Raw genomic sequence first — 20,000 nt, 5'->3', positions numbered from 1 at the left:
TGCTCACTCCAAATGTCTGTCTGTACCTCAAGTTAATTTACTCAAATATTATTTACTTACATGCCCTTCAGTGTGATTATGGCTCTTCCAGATAAGCAGAGACATTTAAATTTTCTGTTTCCTTTTAATTTCCAAATGTTTACACACTATAGCCTGTTTATTGAACTGTTTACTAAAGCGAACACTTGCTCCATTTTATCAACCTCCTCCACAGTTCTTCAGAGTTTTCCTCGATCACAGCAAGAGCTCCTTTCTGAGCTGTGAACAAACTCTTTGTCAAAACAAATACACTTAAATGCTGGAATCACTCTGCCCTGCAACGGAACACCTCTGAACACACACAGGCCTTCTTCTTATGAAATTACTACCAAAATACAAACACACATACACTATATGAACTTCTTCTTCAAAAATCCTTAGATCCCCTTTTTTAAGTCAGCACGCTGTGTGACTACTCTGTGCAAGGTGTATTCTTTGATTTGGGTTGCTGTTCCTTTGGCCATTACTTTTATGTTTATCTATACAAAGCTGCATTTTCAAGTCACTGACCACGCAACCTCTGAGATCCACCTTTTTCTCACTGCTCGCCGTTCAGTAGTGGAGCTGCTCTGCAGATGCAGCCACAGCAGTTCAGCCACATTCAGTCATCTCTCACCCAAATCCATGATGCACTGGATATAGTTTACTGTTCCTAATAACATTTAAAGTAGATTTCTTAAAAGTTATTTTATAAACTGAAATCTGCACGTGCTGCTTATAACCCTTCCTGAGGTGATGCCTAAACTGGACCATAGACACCAACTCGGTACGGCTGCCTATATTCCTATGTGCCTGGCTACTTAGCACATACACACTCTTAAAAGTTAGGTCATGATTGGACTCATGTTCTGAATCAAGTTTCATAGGGCTGACACAAGTAAGCTGCAGCCTAAGCTGAATATCTAAAACCATTGGGTCATGAAGATCCAAACCCTAGGACACATCAATAATGTCACTACGCATTCTATTTTACCCAATTATTTCATTTGTAAAATCCTTGTAAGATGACACAAAACTTAGCTAAGTTACCTGGCACCCATGCAAGGATGTATTTTCATATATTTATGCAGGGGAAAAGGGGAGGTGAAAATAGGTAAGGGGATTTTCCTTAAACCAACAAGCCTCTAAGAGAGTCAAGAGTACTGATTCATCCAATCACATTTAACTAGCAGACTTTGAAAAATCACTGCCATGAGAAGAACCACTTGATGCACTAAAGGTTGGACCACCTAAGTGTTCTGTCTTGTCTGTGTTTAATCTCCCAGCCAATCTACCCCTCACTTCACCATTTCTACATCAGAACAGGTTTTTTCCTTAGTTTTCAGTCCTCATAAATCTGCTCCACCATTTCTAATAATATTAGATAAAACTTCACTAATTTCTCTCCCGAATAAACTATTTAATACCCTTTTATTTAAGACATATGTGTGCAATCAATTCTGTTGTATTTACTTGTATTACACACACAGTATTCATCATCTTGACAATTTTAAAAAGTTTTAGAACACCATTTCACTTAACAGCTTAAAAAAAAAAAAAAGATTTATTTGATGGTTAACTTTGGAACAAGTTATCTGCATTAACTTCCATTGTTTTGGCATAAAGTAGTTCTGTATATTTTACTAACAACAACGGAGACATGATAAAGGATGTAGGCAGAGAGCCATAAACAGCTCTCACTGCAAGACCCAGTGTTCATGTAGAAGCATTAATTTTTTGGACTTTGATTGGAAGACGTGTCTGTGTTCAGCCACTTGGATTCTACTAAATACAACCGTGTATAAAATGTTGTACCTGAATATAACAGTTTTAACTGCAGAAAGACCACTGTAAATCATACATAGTATAAACCTGTCCACATGATTGGAATAATATAATGGATACTGTAGTCCCTAGCCACTTGCTAATGTTCTTTATGACACTTAAATAAATGACTTGAAAATAAAATAGCAACACAGAGTCTTCTAAACCTGCTCATGTGCCTTTCCCAAATGCATGCTGGAGAAAGACAATGTATAGTTAACACTTTTTTTCTGTCTGCCTTCTCTCTGGAGCATATTTGCTCTAGCCACTCTTCTTTCTTCTTCCAAATTCATATTTAAGTCTTCTTTTCCCTCCCACCTTTCAGACTGAGTCATCTCTCTACCCGGTACCTGCGTGGATCTTGGTCAATGTTAATCATCAAGAGCACGAAGGATTTCTGCACCACCACCCAGCTGGGAATCTCAAAGGCATCTATAACTTTGGGAAAAGAAAACAAAACAGCTCCTCCAGTGTCTTATTTGGAGCCAGCCCCTGCTCCCACAGACACCATCACAGTTTCTGAAACTTCTATCCAAACTTCAGAAAATACCACTGTGGGGAGGCAGAGCAGGGGAAGGATGCTGCTGGGAGTGGAGCATGTAAGCTTCAGGAGAAGGCTGCTACGGCAGCAGGTTGCTGGCTTCTACCTATCAAGACAGATGTACCATTTTAAACCCCACTCTGAGGAAACCCATGAAATTTTACTTGGAGAAGACCTGTGCATTTTCCCTTGCTCTTCTGTAATGTTACATTACATTCCATGTCTTCATTTGAAGCACTTTGTTTGCCTAACAACAAATTACTAACGGAAATTGGTTTCATCTCATGGCACTGTAAGTGTGCACCACTGTATTAAACCAACAACAGAAAAGAATGGAAGGGCATTGATGTCACTGCTAGATGAATAGACACTACATCAGAAAGACTAACTAGAGGGTTGGTTTAGGTCAGGTCAGATTATATAGGCAAGGTATGTGTGCTGTATACAGTTTGGAATAGTTTGTATGAATGGATGTAAGCTAAAATTGGCACTCTGAGCAAAGTTAAAGACAGTTCTGAAAGTGATGTGGATTTCTTTTTAAATCATATGGTGGAATAAAAAGGTTTAAAAATAATAAAAGTAGATAAGAACGTTTTCAATTCATGCATTCTTACAGAACATAAGCAAAACTGCTCTCCAAAAGCCAAGTACAAGAGAGTCATAAGTCAGTCCCTAAGAGCCACAATCAGATAGATCAGAAACCTTCCCCAGGCTTTGGAGATCCAACAAGAGCACTTTGAAGCTGCGGTGTTTATTTTGCCACTGATGGCGCAGTCATGTCCAGACACACAATTTAACAGACTCACTGTTGGAGAATCTCCTTTGTCTTCCTATCAACATGATCACAAGCGTTTCTTTGCTACCTGTAATATGTCCAGTAGAATTTATGTGACCTAAAACCACACAGAGGTTCATGGTTCGTGCAGAGCTGATGGGACACAAAATACTTGGAGTCCATTTGCCTTATAACTGCCACAATGGACATGAGCTCCGCAGTAACTGGGAAATTCTACTTTTGCCCTTTCTTACCTTCTGCCTCCTGGAATTTTTCCCATTCCTATCATGAATTTGCTCCCATCACTACTGGGAATATCCCAGCTGTAGATATTCTATGATCCTATGAAGTGACAAAACTTCAAGACTCTCTTTTAGTGACTTTTTTTTCTTGATTACAGACACATTTTGTTCAGCTGTGAGAAAGAATTGTTGAGGGTGTTCAGGTATCCAGAGCTGAGTTACAGTTGAAACCTAAAAGCCCGAAAGGAGATTCCCAATATTTAAGGAATTTGGTATTAGGGTTAACTGAAGTTGTCAAATACTTTCTGGGGTCTAATTTCTCTTTCTGATCTTCAGCAATGCTTGTATTTCTTCATTCAGAAGAGGGAAGAGATTACTTGTCAGCAGTAATCTCTAACACAGATAATGCCATATAAATATTAGGGGCTTATAAGCATGGACACGGATTAGGAGCAAAGAGAGAGAACAGAAATAAAACTGAACAGAGCCAAGATTAAGCACTGGGAAGGGCAAGGCAAAAGAAAATACAAGGTCTGTGGCTGAGCATGTCTTCCCACAGCTGAACATACATTTTCCTGAGTAGAATAAGTAGGATTTATGTAGAGATTTGGAGTGCTAACAGCACCTCTTCCCTGTTAGTGAAGTAAAATATATAGAAGCATCAAAATATTTGAGATGTGCTCATTCCCCTCTGTCATTATCTCCTCTCAGCTGTCTTCTCCATGACATGAGAAACATAGAACAGAGTCAGGAAATCACTTCCAACCTTCTACCGAAAGTCCATCCAATTCTACCAGGTTGCTAAGGGCTGCATCCCATCAACTTTCTGACTATAGTCAAGGCCAAAGATGTAGGCTTTGCATCTAGGCATGACCAAAACCACTGCCATTTCGGCAAGAGATCAGCTGAACACAACAACACCCTGGAGGTGTGCCTGCCTGGCAGGTAGGATGCAAGATCTGCTCCCAGGGACGTGAGGCCAGATCCAGGACAACTGCACGTGGCTGCTTTTGGCTCAAGTTGGAATGTGGTCCTTAGAAGTGGGGAGAGGAAAGATCTCAGGAGAGTAGAATAGAAACAGGATAATTCTCACATTCCTCGAACCCTAACTTCCACCTATGTTTCCAAGTAATTCCTGAGCAAAATCCCTCAATATCTAGTATTCCTATTTGACGCTGCCAAGAAATTCCCCTGCTAGCATTTACATTTTTCTTCCCAGTTTAGTCTCACTTGCATTCCACTATGCTCTTATTATTTTATTCCCTAAGATGCCATACCTGAGCCTCAAAGCACGGAGCACGGTCAACTCATCCTCCAACTCTCCCTCGAGTGCTACATTTGAATTCCTAACATGAAGATCACCGCCCAAGCTGCACTGTAAAGCCCACATACCAGATGACCTGGATTTTAACTAGAAGTGCTCTTCAACCAATATTTCCCAAAATACACAGAAAGGTACCACCTTCCAAAACATAAGCCTGCAGTGAAGCTATGCAAAACAGGAAGAAAGGCAGGTGAAATGACTCCAAAACAAATACAGCCCCTGAAAGCCTATGCTTTCCTGGTTTTGAGTCCTCTGCGCTGCCGCTCTTCTTGTACATCATGGGAGCCAAAAGCATGTCGAGTCCCTTTTCTTACATATTTACTGCTGATAAATTATTTCAACAATGTCTTAATTGCTTTAGGTCAGCAAAACCAAGCAGATGTTGATTACTCTGCACTTCATTACTGGAAGGAAGACTGTAGCCATTGATGTCTCAACCAAACTCGCTCTGACTTCAAGAAAGACAGGTTTGGCTCTAAACAACTAAATTCACATCTTGAGTTCCCTGAAATCCTTCAAAACTAAACATAAGACCCAGTGAAGAGCTATAATTTATAAGACCACCGTCCTCAACGCATGAAATGGTGATAAGTTCAAAGTTTCTCAGAATGATGGCAATGAACTGCAATACGGATTTTGTAACACAGATAAAAATAAATTATGCGTTGTTTTGTGCAAGGTGTAAAAACAAGCATCAATTGAGAGCTTTTTTTTTTTAAAAACAAAACAAAACAAAACAAAACTAATTTTCTCTATAATTAAACATCACCACTCTGCAGATCTGCTACACCAGCACTGCAAAGGAACAGATCCATTTTTGGAGCAGCAAGATTCATCTTGGTAACAACGGACAGAAATTCAGAAATTCCGAGCTTAAGTTCTGCTTCCATAAAAGTTCAAACGAATGAATTACACTATGGAAAAAAAGGTTAAGCTTCTGAGAATTACAAGGTTTTTAAGGTTCTTTAGGATCCTAAAGGATTGGTCATGTTTATTACTGCTTGCTTAGAAAAAAAAAAAGCACAGCTTGAGCGCTTATTTAGAAAATGCAAATTTCACATATAACTCCAAACAATACGGAATCACTTCTTGCTAAAAAGAATTGGGAATTGGTATTTGAAAACTTGTATCACAGTTTAAATCATATACTCTTTTATTTTATTTTTCTTTTCTCTTTTTTAATTAAAACTAATGCCAGGATCCTGCAGCATATAATTTCCTGTTCTGTGGAAATCCTTCTAATCAGGATATATAGAATGGATGTCCCGTTTAACCAGGCTGTTTTGCAACACACGCAATGCAGAAGGGAGTGCTATCATAACACTTCAATAGTTAAGTGACTTTATGAGAAAAATACTTCCAAATGTTTCCTAAAACCTTCCAAACCGCACCAAAGAACATTATCGTAATATTATGTTTCCCTATGGCCTCCAATATTTAAGCTTGCTATTCTCGAAATGATACTTGGATGAAAAATATGAGTTTATGTAATGTATAAACTGTTCCTAAAAGAAAAGTTGCCTTTAAAATTACTTTGTATAGATGTCAGATATCTTACATTTTCAATAGCCATTTTGTATTAATTGAACAAATAGTGTTCCAGTGCTTTGGGTTGCACTTGAAGAGTCTTTCTTTTAAAACCAAATAGTCATTGTATGATTCTTATTCATAGCAAATACTGAAAACAATAAGTGTCCTAAATGATTACGTATCAAGTTATGCTTAATAGATATCCATATTTCTTGCACAGTATATATAATCTGTATAAACTGTAGAGCATATATCAATAACATATTCCAGTGAATCCAGCATCAAAGAGTTCGTTTATAGTAGGTTTTCATTTGACTTGGGGTTGTAATGTTCTGTGCAAGCATAAGCTAACCATTTCAGTGATTTTGCCAGCAAGCTGCTTTTTGGCAGATTATTGGCAGTACATACTGGCAACAAACTCGTGCAACTAAGCCCTTCTTATAACTTACAGGTAAATAATGATTTTAATAAATTTATGTAAAATGTTCCACTTGCTCACATCTGGTTTTGATCATTCACTCAACTTGCCCAAATGCAAGCTTGTGTGCGTTCCTCAGGAAAACACATATTTCACCTTAATTATTTAACACTTTCTCAGGTACCCCAAGAAATAAATAATCAAAGAAGCCCACTTTCATTGAGAGGTTTAGCCGAAGTAAAATTTATCTGAAATGCTCACCAAATTAACTAAAAATAATAATTTCATGCATACAAAAATCTAAACCACATTTTGTTATGAGTGCATTTACATGATAAGAAAAACACGGGACTGTTGCACATCTACCTCAGCCACAGGACATTAAAATCATAAGGTCCAGTCATTTGCCCCTGGCCATGAGGACCATGCACCAATACAAGGACTCCACGTGTCCTTTGCTGTACCAGAACTGAAGCTTAAGTTGGGACATTGTCAGCATGGATGAGGGTGAACATTACTGCATTAAAAAAATAATCTTAAGGAGATGTGGTGAGCCCAACCCCAACAGTTCAACCCAATGCCTTATGTCTACAACTCTAAAAATTGTTCACGTGGAGACACCTCAAGTGATCGTGAAAATGAGTGCCCACAGAATGGTGCACTCATATTGGAAGGAAGGCTGGTACAAAAGAGTTCAGTGGAAAATGAGAAAATCAAAATAAAAGAACTTAATTAAGGCAAAGAATTCAATGCCCAAGCCACCATCTTGAATGGTGGTCCCTCTGCCTGCCATTCTCTTTTTACTGACAACGAATGCCAGCTGAGTCCATGCTGCATGGGTCCTCCAGTACTGAGTGTCAGGAAGCAACAGCTTCTGGCTATGGAACATCGTTGTAATTACGGGAAGCAATGCACTTTGAAGGGTTTTACATAGTGAACATACATGTCTATTCTGCTTGCGAATACATTTCAGAGTTCTGTTTCGTAGTTATTTTACACGGGACACAATTATTAAGCATTAGATTTTAGTTGTGTTCAACACAGCTTAGGATTTGCTTGCAATTTTTTAACATTTATTCACTTACGGGAGTCAACATTTTAGGATTCTGGCAACATGGTTAAAGCCTGGTCAATTCTCACCGAGATATATGGGGCTTGCTGGTAAAACTCTCTATTCCTATAGCAGACTTGCCTTTAATTAGATCTGCTTCAAGGATGCCGTATCCTTCCAGCACGTTGTAAACCTAAGGGCATATATTTGTATTGTTTAAAGGCAGGAAATTCTGTGAACTGAAATGAGAACATATCCCTTTTGCCTTTACGGACTTTTGTTATTTTCTCTTCCTTCTGGGGCTTTGGAAACAAAACCAGTGAAAGCTGAAAGTTTGAACAATAGCAAATTACTTTCAAGGAAAAAAAAAAAGTAAAATACTAAGTATATTTTTATGGCTTTACTCACACACTTTGTATATATGTAAATTGGACACATCCAGGCAACAGCAAATGCTATTTGCAGTAGGCCCTTAGACTGCAATAGGATCAGACTGGTTTCATCATAAAAGACTGTGCTTTTGCTGTTTTACTTCATTATTATTCCTTTACTACCTTGTATTAACTTGTACCCCACCAACTTCATGACAGAGCGGATTTGTTTCATGATAACCACAGAAGTAGGGCTATCACATTTTTATTGTACGCTGAAAAACGAATAGTCTCTGTAACTCTTTGACTGCTTCTCCAAAGAGTCTCACATCACTCCTTTAATTAATGCAAAAGGCTGGTCTGGAAGCACAGAACTCTGGGACCACATACAGTGTACAGACATGTGAAATGAGAACTGCTGAGATGAACAGAGACTTGTGTTCCACTAACATGAAGAGCTGGATAGAGCTCTGCTGCCTTTTTGACAGAGCAGCAAACTTTCTCACTGCTCACGTGTGGCAACCTCAACTGCAGTGCCTCAGCGCACTTACCCAGCACTAAGACAGAGGATTCCCTTGCAAACGGCATGCAATGAGCTGACTGCTTCTATCTAATAAGCTTAATAGCTAAATATAAATTACAGTGGGATGTAAGGCCTTAGAGAGACACTCGACACCCAAGATATTGCTTGGACGCTGGATCTCTTCTAGCTCATGTTCACACACGCTAATTCCTCTTCCTGGACAGCAGCAATTATGACATTGGTGAACTGCAGGACTTGAGTCTATTTGCTTTCATTTGGCACAGAGCTTCATGCCCATCTCATCCACTCTTGGAGGTTACAACTGAAGCTGGGATCACAACGAGACACCATCAATCATCACAATAAACACAACTCAGCTGTTTCTGTGCCTATGGTGGAGAACAATCTTATTAAGGGATTTGAAAGAAGTAGCTTCACTTTAAATAAGTGCTCACAATAATGACTCCTAAAGAAACACTACCGATCAACCCTAGGGAACAATTAGCTAAAAGTTATTCATGCTGATCTGTAGGTTATCTGTCTTGTAGATCTTTACATAATAGCAAAGCAGACCCATAATTAGCAGCTACCAGCTACAATGCTTCTGCAGTCACTGCTGCAGAGGTGGACAAAGGCTTGGTTCCCACCTCAGACATCAGAAATGGAAACTGCAGATGGAAAAAGCAGGGTTCTGAAAACTAGCACCTATCCTAACCTCAATTGCCCCAATTATTATTTATCCCTGGGGTCACATAACCTTATAGTCTCTCTTAGTCAGTGCCAGCTAATTGAACATTTTTCCCCAGTAGTCAAGGAACAAGCAATACTGGATTTTGAAAGGTAGCAGCATACAAACACGCATCAGCCACTCATTCACTGGTCCTACTTATCTATTTTTACATCTTCTGCAAATGCAAATAAAGACACTTAGGAAAAAAATCATAGCTGAGTTCACCAACTACACCAAAAAAAATGATTGAGATCCCTTTTGTTAAAAGTCATGGTAAATTAGAAGGTCCAACTAAAAGAAGCAGATGCACTGGCTGCTAAGTTGTAGTTGCAGACAGAATTTTTTCTGCTAACATCAAAAGAACAAGGTGTTCATATAAATGGCATTTTATTTTCATCCTATTATTCTATATGAGCTAGAGGAGAGATCAAAGGAAAAAGTACCCAGGTTTCACTATTAACACTTAACATAACTCCAGTCAGAAAATCCTTTCCAGATTGCTAGTGCAATTTAAAGCACAGCACATTTTTGTTATTCTGTTGGAAAATATACCTGAAGGCACTGTTTTGCACTGACCACCTTTTTCATTGTGGAAAATTGCTTCAGATATATGTATTTTCAATTATTTTCTTTCTTTCTTTCTTTTTAAATGATAGCAAGCCCCAGAATCTCTAGGTTTGGGAACTACACTGTTTTGGGTCCTATATGCTGTCACTGAGAGACAAGTCGCCCTGTACTGGTGACAGTCTATTAGAGACTGCCTGCAACAGCCAGAAGATACAAACACTGAAGCTTGGTGCAGTCCCTGCCAGTGGCAGCTCCACTGAAAGCAAAGCATACCAGCTTCAATTGAGTATGTAAACAAACCTAATGGGCCTTTAAAATATGTAAAGGTTCCTCTTGATAGCTGGCAAGAACAAGCGTGCTTGAAGATTTTGTATTGCTTACTATGATATTATCCAGGACTAGTGCTATTAATTAATAGTTCTATTGCCTCTCTTAGAACCCAATGACGTTGCACAAAGAAAAAAAAAAGATATACTGTGTTTCTTACAATGTTGAAGTACAGTAAAAAACATTAAGCCTTCTGTTGAATGTAAGTTTCTCACTGATGTTTCAGTAACTTACAGTAATTCAGAGTAACACTTCAAGTAAATTCCTTCAACTCAGAGCGACCACCGAAATCTGCTAACAAACAGGTATAGCTTTTTGGACTACACTTGGAAAGATCAGTAATGTAGCAGTCATTTAAAAAAAAAATAAAAAAAAGAGGGCATATGTCCTTCTTCCCTGCCTTTCCTCCCCCCCCTTCCCAGTTGCTATTAAAACATTCATGTTACAAAGTTGTTCCAAAGTTTATTGTAAATGCCAAAAAGTGGGCACCGATCCCACAAGAGCTGGCTCGGTTATGGCCCACCATCTTGAACATATTCATTTTATCCAACTCAGTGCCAGGAGATTTTTTTTTTTTCCTTTTTCTTTTTTTTTTTTTTTTTTTACTTACTTTTCTCTAATAGCAGTCGATTGTGCATACAGGGAGAGATAGCAAGTCATGATTCTGGGAACTTGCACAGTGAATGCTAAACACATGCAGGTGAGCTGTGGCCTAAAGTGAGCATTACAATTACGGGTTAAATGAGACAAAATGTTTCATGCACAGTCAGAATATGTTCATATTACACATAACAGCCAGCTGGCTATAAATCCAAGAAGTAAGCTGGAAATCTTTAGAGTTTAAATGGATGAATACAGATATAAATGGAAGAACAGCGGTTTGTCACCGTATGAATGGCTGTTAACTGAAAAGAGTGGATTGCTTTTACGATGGTTTTTCCAAAAGAGTAACCTTGTTGAGATGAAATTAACAATAAGTGCGATGATTGGAATGTTCCACATATTTATGTTTCCTATTCTGTTCTGAGACACAGAAGTCTCATCCTGCGCCTCTGAACAATCACAACGTGGCTTTAGATACAGGTGCTCTTAGTGAATAGGACACCAGTTCTACCTCTGCAGCTGAAGAGCTGTAAGCAGGACTGCTCCATTAATTTATTTCAGATTCAAATTACGAGCTGAGCTGAAAGAAGCTCTGAACCATTTTTTTTTGCCGTACTTCCAGCTCTAAGTGATGTAGACTGCAGCCTTCTGCATTCTAGTTATGTGAATCACTGAATCTACAGCTGTGCTCCTTGGTGCACAAGATCACCTTGATGCTGCTAAACCAGCACCTTCCTATCAAGCCCAAAGGTGCGTCTGAGGCATTCTTTTGCAGGTACCAAAAACAGCCCTGGAAGTTTTCACAAATGGAAGAACCTGAATGATTTTCTGAAGCACTTGAGACTCCTACCAAGAGAAGCGCTTGTTTCTCCATCTACAGCAGATGTAATTCTCACCTGAACCCAACAGCAAGTTCCTCCTACCAAGCACAGAATATCAGCTACACTTTAAAGATTTACATCTTTTATCCTTTTGTATCCTTTTATACCTTTATCTTTTATCCTTTTATATCTTTTCTATCCTTGCTACGGGTGAACAATGCTTATATTCACTTACATGCTCTACATACATATATATACATACAAATAAGTTTTTACAAATCGTTACGATTGGACATGAGCTCATAGTTTTGATGTACTCACAGTTGACAGAAAGGGTAGATGGAAACTGTAGGAAGGCTGATAATGACTTTGCTCCCAAAAACTTTTCTCCTATGTCTCTGAACTGATTGAATGGGAGCTGAGGAGGAAAGAACAAAGATTTGCTGTTCTTTGCAGTCACGCAACGAAAGTGTAGGTTAAATACAGGAAGTATTTGCAGATTTCAGATATTTTGGAGACCTTTGTTGCTTTTTCCTTGCATTGAGATCTAATCTCAGCCTCAGCAAAGAGCTGGGCTTTCATGTTATACCATCCTCCACTAAGAGAGAACCCTACCCACTTTGACACATGCCGAAGTGGACTCGAGATACAGATTTTAACTTCAGCTTTTTGTAGCCATTTATTCATGATAACATAGAAAGGAAAAAATGTCTCACCAAGACCAGAAGGCCTAAAATGACACTGCTGAATAAATTAATAAAATATTTTCTATTTTCTATGCTGTCAATAGAGCATATCTACACAAAGATATAGCTATAGCTCTAAAAAGTTTGGATAGACATCTTTCTTAAACCCTGTGTTCCACATCAAACATGTCATAATCATGACCTTTAAGACCCAGGTATAAAAAGCATCTAGAGCTTTTTATTGTATAAATAAATCTCATATAAAATATGTATGTACCTCTAACTCACTAAATGTATCATTGATACCTACAATATTTTAGAGTGCCTTTCAAACAGGAGGATAGCGTTATCACTACAATTCTGAACAAGCAATGTTTCTGCTTCTTTAGCATCAATCAAGCTTTAAATTTGGATTATTTGTCTGAAGTCAGAATTCTTGAAATAAGCAAGTTTTTTATAGAATCGATTTCTGGAAAAAATGCTATCCTCAGTTTGAGGGTAATCAGCTATTCTGCTCTAACTGGCCCTCATTTGCAGAGTGTATGATCACATACATATGGACTGTATGATAAACCCAAGAGGTGTTCTACCAGTACTCACATGAGTAAGTGTGAACACCCTTAACGTTTTATTTTCGTTATGCTGCTGTATTACCTTTACTTCTCAGAAGCATTTCTGTACAAATATCAGCACTTCACCTTGCACATCTTTTCATACATCACCCAGACCCTTTTTCCTTTCCTCTCCCAATCAAATGTTCCCTTATTTCAGTTACATTGCACATTCATTTTTTTATGCTCTTCCTCAGCATACAGAAAGCATCCTGTGAACTGCTGAGTATTTTCCTACCACGCTGGATAAAAAAGGGGTCAAGCACGCTCAGCATGTTGCAGAAGGGCTTACATCACAACGGGTAACTCAAATACCAGATTTGCCAATATCAGCAATATCTGGCATTGCAGTCATTACTGAATAAGATCAGGAAAATACCTGGCCATAAGACATTCAAAAGCATTACGTGCAAAAACATTGCTAGGGAAACTTCCAGTTCTCACACGAGCATTCAGATAATTTTGATGGGTCATCAGTACCACTAGGTGCTTTCTGGAAGTACTTTCCTCCTTTGCCTTTATTTTTCTTTGTGAAGAAAACAGGAGATGAAACTCTCACCAAAAAGTAACAAAAAGTACACATTAACCTTTAAGTACGTCAGGTTTTGGTAAACAGTGAGATCAGTGGAAATCTTGTCTTGTGCGCACAAATTAGAGGAGGGTAATGGGACTGAGCAAAAAGTCACGGGCTATTTTCATCAATATATGCCTTTTATGTAAAATAGGCTGTTAATTTAAAACTAGTTTTCAGAGTCTCTTAAGAGGCAATCACCTTAAAATTAATCAAAACGCTGTGCTGTTGTTTAAATGGGAGAAGGGCACCTCCAGATATTTGGAAAATTCCATGGGGCAGAAAGCTCTGAGGCCAAAGGCTTTGTGTCCCAGAGTCCATCCCTACCACAGGACAATGGCAGCAGGCTGGGTGAGGACCCACAGCTTTGCTCACCTCATGGCCAGGCAGTGAGTGGCACACAAGGCTCTCTGGCTGATATCATTTAGCACTGGCAGCAAATGGACCTGACTGGATTGCAGGAAGACACTGCGACCACAGGAAGACGCTGGGACAACAGACAAGGTGCTGTGTGTGTATCCCAAGGACTTCAATAAGGCTTGACATGAAGGCAGATGAGAGCCCACAGGACCTCTGGATGAAAAGAAGACTCAATATTAATATGATCAACTGAAATCAGGGCTGTGTGGTTGACATCACTGCACAGGGTCAAACAAAGCAGTAGGAACCAGGAAGGCTGGGCTCAGCTCACCAGCCAGTGCATTAAGCTACAGCCCCCAAATTTCAGCTCCTTTTTTTCTGCTGAACATCACCATACCCCTAGCTTTCATCATTTCTTCCTCTTACATTATTTCATTTACCTATGGCTTTCCCTGATTACATTATTTCTACTAAAGCTTCCTCCATGAGGTACACGACGTTACTTCTTCATGAAAAAAATTATTTTTTCTCTATGCTTCTCCTTAAAATATTTCTTTGCTTGTTCAGTGCACAGGAATGACTGACTAAAAAGATAATTCCTGTAGGAATAAAGTAGTGATAGATATCAAAGGTGAAATTGGTCATTATTTTGTACCAAAAGTCTGAAAACACCTTCCATCAGCACATACAGAAGAGGTCTGTATTTATCTACAAATGTATTTCCTTAACATTTTGTGATTGATTTCCTTCAGTGAGAATAACCAACTTACAATTTTCTGCATTTACTAGGACCTTATTTCATGAATTTGTATGAAAGGCAGAAAAGTATAAATGTTTAAAAGCAGCCAGGAATACACGCAACGGTCTTTGTGGAAATAGTGCAATTACGTTTAGAATACCAAATGCTCAAATTACTTCTGACATTTGGTCTGAGTTGCTTTAGAATTTGCACCTATGACCAATAAAAAATAGTGGTTCTGAAGGAGACGGATTATTTCCTTTGCAATATGTTACCACAGAGCAGTTATTCTCTATTTCTACCAGATCTGACAGCCATTCAAACACACTGGTTTTGCTGCCCACTAAACTAGAAATGTGATCTCTTCTTGGAAACTCCTCTCAAAAACATTTTCTTCTGTCAATTCTCAGTAAGTGCATACAATAACAAGCGTGACTATTGAACTTTTAAAGTATCAATGTTCAGTCATCTTCCTGAGTTTACATATTGCAGCTGTAGGGCTCAAATCAGGAATAAGGTTCTGAAGGACCGTGATCTCTGCCCACAGTTTAGATGCTTATCATCATCTTTTGTGGTAATTAACTGGCACTGCTTTCTCCTCCTCCATTTCCAAAGGGATGATTCACAGGCTCGGTCTTCCAGGAACCAACCACTTTAGCTATTCTATGCACTTCCTTCAACTCTTCCTCACCCGCAGCCAGCCCTCTGCTTGACCCTACCTTTAATAAATGTACATTGGGAGAGTCTCGGCTAAAATGCTTGTTGTGTCTTCTGAGAAAAGAATGACTAACTGACACCTAAAACCCAGAATTACACCAGCCAGCTTTTCAAACCATCCTGCAGCCACCGTGGCCTGCAAGCTGGTTTCAGTGAGAAGAGTCACTGCTGAAGATCAAACTGCCAGATTTCTTCACTTTGTTATACAACAATCATGTACACGGTATTCTAGCACTCTGCTCTGAGCCATACACAGGATATTAATCACAGTGCAGGTACAAACTAGATCAGCAACACAGCAGCTCACTCAAAACGAGAAACAACTTATCGGCAGTCATCCTCCTTCACCCATCTGCTTGGATTCCTCCCTCCACCACTCTGGTGATGCTTGCAGGCCAGTTTGGCCACTCACGCTAATTAAGGTTACATGCATGCATTTACTACCTTGAAAAAGTAATTCACTGAATTGCTGGACTCACATCTCTATGGTCTACCTTGAAGAGACAGACAATGCCAAGCTGAACTCTTCTTCAAATATCCTACATGAAAGAGTGTGTTATTTTATAACGCCTACCTACCTGACTGATGAGGCACTGTAACCCATTCTAGCCTCTTCTGTTTCCAAGGCTGACCTTTGATTCTTTTCTGGGTGCTACAATTGTCCCCCTCTCACCTTCACAGGCCTCCTGCAACGTCCACAGCCTTTCAGTAGTGACAGAACTGTGGCCTTGCAAGGACATCAGCCAGCTCTGTTCAGACTTTTGATAGCCCCTCTTTAGGTCTGTTTAGTCAACTTCTCTCAAAACATCCATCACTGATCCTTAAAGCTGTAGTCTTCTTCCGTGATCCCTCTCAGGAAGCACAAAGGCTTATAAGATCAGGACTCGATGCCACTAAACCATCCAGCACTATGTCCATGGGCCCACATTTTCAGATAACAGTAGAAATTATTTTTGCTGTCTTCATTTCTCAGAAAGACTGCCTTCCCCTGATCATCCAACCAGATAAGAAGCAGTGTTTAATTTCGTTATACATGCATCAGATGGTCAAATGAAGCGAACCTTAACAACTAAGGTTTGGGAGAAAAAAAAAAAGCCCCACAAACATCCAGTTTTTGTATTAGAAGCAGAAAAAGGAGGCTGAAGAAAATGCCCACCTCTCAGCAGGCACTGAGCATCTTATCAGAGAAAAGCAAAATCAGAAGGTCAGTGATAAATTCTACCACCACTCCAGGAGGAATACAGAAAAGAGCTTCACATGATCTCAGCTGCCAACTGAGGGTCACAGCAGGACACAAAAGGAAGCAACAGACGACTGTGATGGCTATTTCAAAAGATCTGCAGTTCTCCAGCGCTAAATTTATACTCAGATGCTTAGAGTGAAAAGTGTAACAACTAACTTCCTCAGTTGAAATCATCAGGGGGAAAAAAGCAACGAACAAATAAAAATCTTGACTCTGAGAGTCAACATGAATATAGAATCTTCTGAGTCAGCAAGCAAATGAAAAGGGCTGAAATACAACCCAAGGAAAAAGCAGACAGTTCTCAAAAGAAATAAAAACCCCTTGGACTATTTTCCTGAATTTTCTGTTTCTCACTTGAAGGCCTTCAAACCAACCTGTGAGATAGGAGCCTTTCCAGAACACACTGTAATGGGTGTAGACAGCATAAGCTTCAAAAAATGCCTTCTACCAAACAGCTACCTGGAAGACTAGCCCATCCCCTCAAATGACACGCTGCTCAGACACATCATTCATTGCTTCCAGCCAGCTGCACTACAAATCATGATGTGTACAAGCATCACTGACTAAGAACCTGCAACACAACCTTTTTGCACGCACCTGTCCTTCATAGCAGCACTGCCCTGCTGCTGCTCACTGGTAGCACTGCCCTGTCTGTCATTTCTGGAGCCTTCCTTACAGGTCTCACACAATGGGAACAGCTGTTCTCAATGTAACTGTCCTTCAGATTAAGCACAACTGGTTATTTCAGAAGCTTGGACTTTATCTATGTGTATCTATCTATACATGCACACACATAGGAGGCGTTCTGAGCAGGAAATTCCTGTAGCAACTACAACTTCCAGCCTTAACATTTCCAGATCCTCACACAGAACTTGGCTATTTGCTGTTTTCTTACTAAGTAAATTTTAGAAATTTAAGCTAACTTTCCTCTTGTGTGCTAAAATCATTAAAAAAAAAAAAAATAAAGCAACGACAGCAACCTCACTACACAGCTACGTCACCATTCAGATGTGGTAAAACACCATCACTGCAGATGCAGAGAATCAGCTGCAAGAAAAAGGTTTACTCAGTAAACAACACAGCTGAGATTCCAAAGTTTTTAGCTCGTTTCCATCATAAATGGCAGAAGGAGCTCCTGGCTGTGCATCACTCTAAAGTGGCCTCAGTGCCACCCGTCAGCACCTCTGGCCTAATGGCTAAGCCAGACACAGAAAGCCTTCCAGTTCCAGCTCTCTTATTTTCCAGTTTATGCTTTATTCTGCAGCCCCTTGACTTCTCAGTGCAAAAGAGCTGGTTATTTTACCCTGCTGTCGAGGACTGTGCTACCTGATCTACTCCGTGGCTTCCTCACTGTATTGCAGCTCAACCAACAGCAACATTTAAAAAATCCCATCCTGTCTAAAAATGTTTCTCCTAGGTATAGTGTTTGCAAAGAGCAACAGAAACTGCTATTTTTAAAATGTGGGGAATGCAGTCCTTACCCAAAGCAGTTCCAAAATTCCTTGCCATTAGTTATCCATTACAATTCAGAACCTGTGTCTAACTTGGAAATTCAGACTTTAGTGCATTTACTCTGAGTTTTATAGTACACTAAACTGTTTAATTGCTTTCTACAGGAAGTAATACAGAATTATTTGTAGATTCGGTAATGGAACCAGCGAGCCAATGATCTTCCACTTCTGAAGTTCTCCAGCTATCCTGAAATAATAAAAATACATCAAGACAGAAGCGAGAAAGCAAGTGGACAGTTCTCTACAGCTTCTCAGTAATAAACAGTATAAGCACGATACTTCACCAGAATGTTCAAAAAGTAAATTGAATGGCAGCATGATTGCAGTGGTTCCAGTTATGTTAATTAGGCTGAATTCATGGTTCATTGATGCTGCAATTATGCTGCAAAGAAATGCTGCAAGCATGCTATCTCGTCCCACCGCAGCCTGCTGAGTGTGCTGCCATTATTCTTCTTATGGCAAAAAGACTTTCTAAAGAGATGCCATGGAGGAGTCACGTTTCTACTTACTGCACACAGTTTACAAAGGTGCAATTAGACAACTGCATTTGGACACTTTCTTCTTTCACAGATTTAATAGGAAAAATAGCTCTCCAGATTCACTGGCAATTTTTTAAGCATGCTTTACTTTGCCAATTTGCATGCTAAGCATACAAATTATAAGCCTTATTAGCCCCATTTCAAACATGGGGTAAGTAAAAGAGGTGAAGAGAATTACCCAAAATTATGTACTTCATCAGGGAAGGAGAACCCAAATGTCTCCTTCCCTTCTTCTTTCACTGACATGTCCTCACTGACCACTGTGAACTGGATGTAATAACACAGGAAGCACACATCACCCAAAAGCAAAACCATCTACTGTGAAAGATGCTTTAATCAAATGAGAGGTCTGCTTTCACTGTCTCCCTTTGACCAGATGATGACTTTATGATCAAACCATCACCAATAAATTAACCTGATGATCGAACTTAATTTCGACTCAAAGCATATTTAAATCTACATGGCTTGCATTGAAGCAAGTGCTCTATTTTTATTTTTTGGACTTTAGTAACTATTATTATACATTCAGTTCCTAATAACTAAAATTTTGTTAACTATACCTACAGATGCCCACAAATAATGAATATTAGAGTTTATTTCCTATTTTTAATATCAATTTTGAAATGAATATTCTTTGCTAAACTATTATATTGCTATATTTAGTACGGGAAAATTGAATGCACAGCTTAATTCAGCAGTATCAGGCTTCCAACATTACTGTTTCTTCATTCTCCAAGATTTTTTTGGTAAGTGAAACCTTTGTTGCCTGTTCCCTGGCAATTATAGGTGAAGAAGGCATTCACAATACCAAAGGAATGCATAAATAAACCACAACAGGACCAAAGTAGAATACTTAAACTTGTGTTTCCCAGTCCCTTATATTGACATGCACATTCCTCAATGGCCACAGTGTGCCATTCTGTGAAATGAAGGACAAATGGGCACTACAGTCTCAAATTACTGGGAGAAGAAACACGATGAGCTTCATATGTTGGCCTGCAACGAGAAGGAAATGCACTAACATGGCAGCAACTCATCCTCTAAGTGGGGAAGGTGTTAGAGGCACCTTCAGCAGAAGTAATCAACGTTTTTCAGCTTTTTATTGGGCTCAAGAGACAGGGACAGGGGAAGAGAATCTTTCAAGCAAGAAGCCAGTCTGCTTGAAAAAGAATTATTCTGCCTCAAAAACCAGACTTCTCATGAAATGCATTTTCTAATGCCTTTACTCTTCAAAAACATGGTGTGGAATCAAGTGTCCAAATAGAAGCCAGCCCAACGCACATCTCCAAAGAACTAAAAAGCCTACCACCCTCACCAGGCTCGCAAAGTGACTCAGAAGTTTAAGTGCCATTAAAGAC

At 39.3% G+C, this 20,000-nt stretch overlaps 1 protein-coding gene across 12 annotated transcripts in view; it reads right to left on the bottom strand.

Moving 5' to 3' along the window:
* Nucleotides 1–20,000, bottom strand: part of GTDC1 (glycosyltransferase like domain containing 1) — a 174,850-nt gene that overhangs the window by 46,639 nt on the left and 108,211 nt on the right. The gene's annotated exons all lie outside the window — the stretch shown is intronic.

This window comes from Lagopus muta, chromosome 8 (genome assembly GCF_023343835.1).
Source record: "Lagopus muta isolate bLagMut1 chromosome 8, bLagMut1 primary, whole genome shotgun sequence".
Classification (NCBI taxonomy): Eukaryota; Metazoa; Chordata; class Aves; order Galliformes; family Phasianidae; genus Lagopus; species Lagopus muta.
Note: the sequence above shows the minus strand (reverse complement) of the source record. Positions and strands in the feature narration are given on the sequence as shown.